This window comes from Rosa chinensis, chromosome 4 (genome assembly GCF_002994745.2).
Source record: "Rosa chinensis cultivar Old Blush chromosome 4, RchiOBHm-V2, whole genome shotgun sequence".
NCBI classification, from domain to species: Eukaryota; Viridiplantae; Streptophyta; class Magnoliopsida; order Rosales; family Rosaceae; genus Rosa; species Rosa chinensis.
This window is the reverse complement of record NC_037091.1, coordinates 52,636,217-52,642,561: the sequence shown is the minus strand read 5'-3', so window position 1 is coordinate 52,642,561 and position 6,345 is coordinate 52,636,217. Positions and strand designations below refer to the sequence as shown.

At 40.8% G+C, this 6,345-nt stretch overlaps 1 pseudogene; it reads right to left on the bottom strand.

The window, feature by feature from the left end:
• Positions 1–2,936: 2,936 nt before the first annotated feature.
• LOC112199528 lies at positions 2,937–4,003 on the bottom strand (annotated as a pseudogene).
• Positions 4,004–6,345: the final 2,342 nt, after the last annotated feature.

The following is a 6,345-nucleotide window of genomic DNA, read 5'->3' as shown; positions in this document are numbered from 1 at the left end:
ATTGACTAATATGTAAAGGGCACGAGTCAGCCATGAGATATTTGCATTTTTTTTTTTTTTACTTGTTTGTAATAAAATCTCCTTCATCTTTAACCAATTTGCTAACTGTCAAAACCATTTTCTGTACTTTCTTTTTTTCCTGTTAAAAACACATTTTTCCTTTGCAACAAAAGAAAATTTGTTTATTTTTTCTACGACGAGTTATATACTAAGATACACATTATTCGGTAATAAAGACTCACTCATTAGTAATCGTAAAAATTAATTATAGTACTTTGTGTAATTTTACGGGTATACTGACGGATAAGATTAGTCTTACCTAATAAGTTGCAAACCGGATATTTAGTGCAAAATTTTCCAAGAAGAGAAGTCATTAACTTTGATAACAACAGAACAACATAGTGGAAAAAAGGTGTTTATTTGCTGGAAGTGGTTGGCTTATGGTATAAACTCCAACTTGTCTGAGATTACTATATGGGTCCTTGCCCAAAAGCACCAAAATGAGCAAAACTTTTCCCACTTACCCCAGCAACAGTTTTTCATTCCCACTAACCCAATTTTAAGGAAAATGACTATTTTGCCCATAACTTAATTAAAGAATTACAAGCTTCTGCCACTTTTTCATCTCTCTCTCTCTCTCTCTCTCTCTCTCTCTCTCTCTCTCTCTCTCTCTCTCTCTCTCTCTCTCTCTCTCCCCTGGATCTCCACCTCCGGTCTCTCTCTCTCTCTTTCTCTCTCCCTCCCTCTCCCTCCGGTATCCACCTCCGGCACAACATCGATCGCAAACGACATGACGAACTCCGGCAATTGCTCAGACTGCTCTTCACACCCAAGCAATTGCTCAGGACACCCAAGCTCTATCTTCTAGCTGAATCTGTCGAACACCGTGTTGCAAATCAAACACCTCGCCCTCGCGGTCAAGATCGAGCTTGGTGCTATGGAGCTCCGGCGGTCAAAGCCTCGATCGTCGGCGCCGGTTCTAGGTCTGGGTCGAAGGACGACTCTGTCGCCGGCACCTCTCTCTCTCTCTCTCTGGCACGAAGCCGTCACCGGTTGCTTGGACCTAGCCTTCGACTCATCCAGGCAGCAGGAAGCGGAGACCGGTCATCCCTCTCCGATCTGCACTTTCTCTCTCATCCCTCTTCGAGGTGGCGGCCGGGCTGCTGGTAGACGGGAAATTGGTGGAGGATAACAACGATTTGGTGCCCAGAGCTTTTCTCTGGGTGCCCAAACTATTTTTTTTTTTTATAGATAAAATGGGGCAGAAGACCAAAATGAAAGAAAAATGAAAAAAAAGAGGTTCTATTGGGGCAATAGACGTTTTGAATTGATGTAATCTCCTTGTTTTTTTCCTATAATCAAAGTTTTATTTGTCTAAATTTAAAGAGATTAGTTCTCATTCTAGCAACTGAAAGTCTTATTGGGGGATAGTAGACGTCTATTGGGGGGCAATACATGGCTGATAGACGTCTATTGGGGGCAATACATGGCTGATAGTCGTCTATTGGGAGGGCAATACATGGTTAATAGACGTCTATTGGGAGGCAATACATGGCTGATAGTCGTCTATTGGGAGGGCAATACATGGTTAATAGACGTCTATTGGGAGGCAATACATGGTTGATAGTCGTCTATTGCCCCTTTATTGGGGGGCAATAGACGTCTATTGGGGGGCAATACATGGCTGATAGTCGTCTATTGGGGGGCAATACATGGCTGATAGTCGTCTATTGGGGGGCAATAAACGTCTATTATGGGGCAATAGACGTCTATTGGGGGCAAAAAAACTTTCCGGTGGGTGGTAGCCGGTGATCGGAATCCGGCGGCCGGTGACCGGATTCCGGCGAAAATTGGCCGGATTCCGGCGAAGTTGTCGCCGGAATCCGGCGGCCGGTGACCGGACTCCGGCGAAGTCCCCTATGGTTTCTCTCTCTTCCACTCTCTCTCTCTCTCTCTCTCTCTCTCTCTCTCTCTAAGTAACAAAGGTGAGGGTAAAATGGTATTAAAAAAATAATAAAAACAAAAAAAAAATCTTAATGGGGTATTAGGGAAGACTCCCTTAGAGTGTATTGGGTAAGAGGGAATTAAAAAAACTTAGTGGGGTAAGTGGGAAAAAAATCCCTAGAAATGGGGTAAATGGACAAAATCCCTTACTATATATTATGATGTATAACAACTCCGAATTTAGGTACTATGTACTAATAATATTTAATGATCCAATTATGGAAAGCTAAGCAATCATTCCTTTCTTAAACTCTCTGCTCATGTCAATGGCCTCTGTCTCTTAATATGCACATGTGACCCCCTATTTGCAAGGAAAAATACCTACAACCCTACTAGGGTTGTTCTTTAGTCACCATCATATTGAATGGTTTTCAATGGAACTTTGAGTTGCAAGGGTGTCCCTGTTTCCATTGCTTATTTCTCTTTGGGGGGTGAAATTTGCACACCCCCTTTTCCATTCTGCACACCCTTTCTAATATTTTAATATTTTCTGATGTTCTCTTATGTTTGTTTTTCATAATACCCTTCTTCTCCAAGCACTCAGTGCCTAACTTTGCTTCTCTCCTCTCTTCTTCTCTCTTCTTCTTCTTTTTTCTTCCTCCTCTGAAAAAAACCCACCATTAACAGACTCAACCTTTAAAACCAACCCACCATTACCAAAGACTCAATCTTTACATCACACCCAACACCCAAAGACTCAACCATTAAAACCATTAAAACATTTGAAATGCACCACAACCATAGAATCATCCCCACACTCGATCTCCTTCTCCACCACTTTTTGTACGGACAGCCACTCTGACGCAGTTCAAAGCTCCCGGTTCAAGGTCTTCGATCGCGATTTCCGACGCAAACAGGTTCTACCTCCTCCTTCTCCTTCACTTTTCCTACCGAGTCTCCCAATTCAGAAACTGGATCATGCAATTACTGTGTCAGTTAAAATTGATTTGATCCCGAGCAATTTTATGTTGGCTACAGCTTGATCGAGCATCATGGTTGTGCTCCTTCACCCCCAAATAGCTCATCCCAAGGTTCCGAAACGCCGTGAAATCACACAACGGAAAATGGATGTGGACGTCGATTTGACCCAGTCTGAGGAAATTCGGGTCGACTTGGTCCTTTGAGTTCATCATGAACACCATGACTCTCTCTTCGGCGCGTAGCACGAGTTGAGCAAGCCGTCCATGAAGTTGGATATGCCGGAGAAGCTGACCGCCGTCGATTTCTCGGCGAAGAACCGATCCAGGTCCTCGATGAGGATCACCGACTTGCTCGTGGTCTGTAAAAGAAGCATCTTCAACTCCGAATCGTCTTTAACCCTAGAGAGGTCGAGATCGTAGACGTCGTAGCCGAGGAAATTGGCCATGGTGGCGATAAAGCTGGATTTCCCAGTGCCGGAGGGGCCGTAAAGCAAGAAGCTTCGGTTCCATAAGCGGCCGAGTCGGTTGTAGTACTGCTTGGCTTTGAGAAACGACTCCAAATCGGACTTGATCTTCGATTTGAGATCAGCTTCCATGGCAATCGTCTCCAGCGTAGATGGGTGCGTGAACGGCGCGGTCCTCCACCGCGCGTTGCGGAAGTCGTCGTCGGCCGTGGCGGAGTCATCTACGTTCATGTACAGCAGCAAATCTCGCTTCCGCTGGTCCTGCTCTTCTGCGACGACGTGGATGTGCTGCAAATACGGCCGCAGAATCCGCCGCTTATCGGCTTTCCGAACCTTCAACACCAAATTCTAGTAGTTATTAGAACCCTTACTTACTTCGCTTTGCCACCTGACCTTGGCCCCGAGAAAGTCGTCTTCGATGGTCTGGTCGGGGTCGAGCTAGAGGACGATTTCGTTGGGCTTTTTTCCGGTGAAATCGGAGTCGTCAATGGAGGTCAATGAGTTGAGATAAACGATGACCTTGCAGTAGAGCTGATTCAAAGAGGAGAGAAGCAAAGTCGGGCACTGAGTGCTTGGAGCAGAAGGGTAATATAAGAAACAAACATAAGAGAACATCATAAAATATTAAAATATTAGAAAGGGTGTGCAAAATGTAAAAGGGGGTGTGCAAATTTCACCCCCCTTCTCTTTTCTCTCATAATTTGCATTTTAACTTCATTCCAGATCCAACAAACCCTCTTCAAGTTTTTATGTCCTTGGTTTGCATTACATTTTTATTTGCACCTCTGGTTTTTCCCAAGTGTGTATGGAAATAATTTTCAGATAGGAAAAGATCATCCTGCTCGTTGAAAATTTGAGCCTCGGACTTGTGGAGGTCTCAATTTGCTCTTCATCAAATTACAATGTGTGTGTCTATTGCAGGCATCAACTAAGAAAAATTTAAAGAGAGAAATTTTACTATGCTCTGTCTTTCGTATGACTTTTAACATAAGTTCATGCAATCATTTCGATACCATTTTAGAACTGAATTAAACTTTCACAACACGCTCGAGACCTTTCAGTATATAAATATTTTCTCTTTATATCATTTTAAAATATACTATGTTTTATTCCCTCCAATGTAACCCAAAAAAAAAAACCACTAAACTAATAATTAGGTGAAAAAAAATATGTAATCCAATTGAGACCAAATTAGTCTAGCAACAATAGTAAATGAGATCCTAAATTCAGATTTCCACTTGCCCTAACGAAAAAATAATGTACAGCCAAGAAAACCCAGGCTTGAAAAAATTGGGTCCATTAATGTGGGCTGAGAATGAGAGGTGGACTGGACTCAACGGAGTAAAGTTAGTGGTAAAGGTGTTAGGCTAAGATTTGGGCCTTGCGGTGTAGAACTAGGCCTAGTGAGTTGGGCTTTGTGCTTTTGAGACTTGTTGGGAACTTGGGCTTTCAGTGACACATAATCTTTTCTTCCCAGTCGAAAAGACATAATCTTTTAGTATCTATAACTTGGACCTAGTCTTTGCTAACAAGTGGGAACTTATTCATTGTTCCAAATTCTAATATAAGAAAAAACTGAAAGCACCTTTTGTAACATCATTGGGCGATGCATCTAAATCCACAAGAACTAAATCCTTAAATTATTTTCAACACATGAAAACGATTGTGTGATGTTGATGTGGAAGATATATATCCTCCTCCTCATCTTCATCCTCATCCTCGCCTAAAAAAAATGGGACCTTTCTGTTGCTGATAACTTTACGCGACGACGACGACACGACTCGTCTCGCTTTTACGTTTCTTTTTTATTAAAATAATGACCCTTTTTAAATCTTTTCTCTTTTCTTTTCTTTTTTCGTACGACCAGAAAAACAAAAAACAAAAAAATGCGGTGGAGACATTTGTCGTTACCCGTAACGGGTCAAGAACGTAAAGGCTAAGCCGCTAAGCTTTAGCTAAAATGACCGATATGCCCTTGCCAAATCCGACAGAGTCTTTTGCCTCTGAAATATCTAACAGTTGGGGTCCAGGGGTCAATGCGTGAATCCAAAACCAATGAGAATTCTTATAAGGCCCAATATTCAGTTCATCTTGCCCAAAAAACACATTTGTGAATTATTTTATGAATTTTCCAAATAAATAAAACAAAAATTGGATTGATAATGAGAGCATAAAATGTAGGGCACATGAGAGAAATTACGTGTTTTTTTTTTTTTTTTTTATAAATTTGAGAAGCATAAGCATTTATTTTGGGGAAAAATTCTGTCTATTTTTTGGGTATGTAGTGTCGATGTAAACATTTGTGAAAATAATGCAATGACTTTCTAGTTTCTATGAGTAGCACCATCTCTTTCCATGTCCTTGAAGATATTAAGCATATACCCTTAAGCTTATTGATTATAAGAAGTCGAAAGAACACGACTCATGTCTTTTCAATGCAAAAAAATCTTAGAATATATGTATGTCGTAAATGAATTTAGGGCCAATAAATATCATCCGTTAATTAGGTAAATTCGATTTCAGTCCTTATTTAATACTTAACTGTTTAAAGATAATCATGAACAGTTTATATATATATAATAATAATAATAATAAAAATAGTAGTAATGAGACAAGATTCTCCATGACAAAATAATTGAAATATTTGGGAAATGCGTACTACTCCAACAGTCCTCATGTTGACCATATCTTGGCCCATGTGAACTATTGAGCATTTCTTAATTAAAGTAACCAAGATTTGAAACTTGATGGGAGTTTTCATTTTAAATAGAAGACGTTTGATTCCTAATAGGTTTGGGGACATAGCAGGTTCTTCTTTGGACCCTCACCCACTCCCAAAAGAATTTGACTTGTTTAAAAAGTTGAATGTCAATAATCTTCTTCGTGGACATTTTTGCCTCCATATTCGAATCGGTTGTATAGTTTTATGATTGGAATTCATTCTTGAGGTTAGTGTT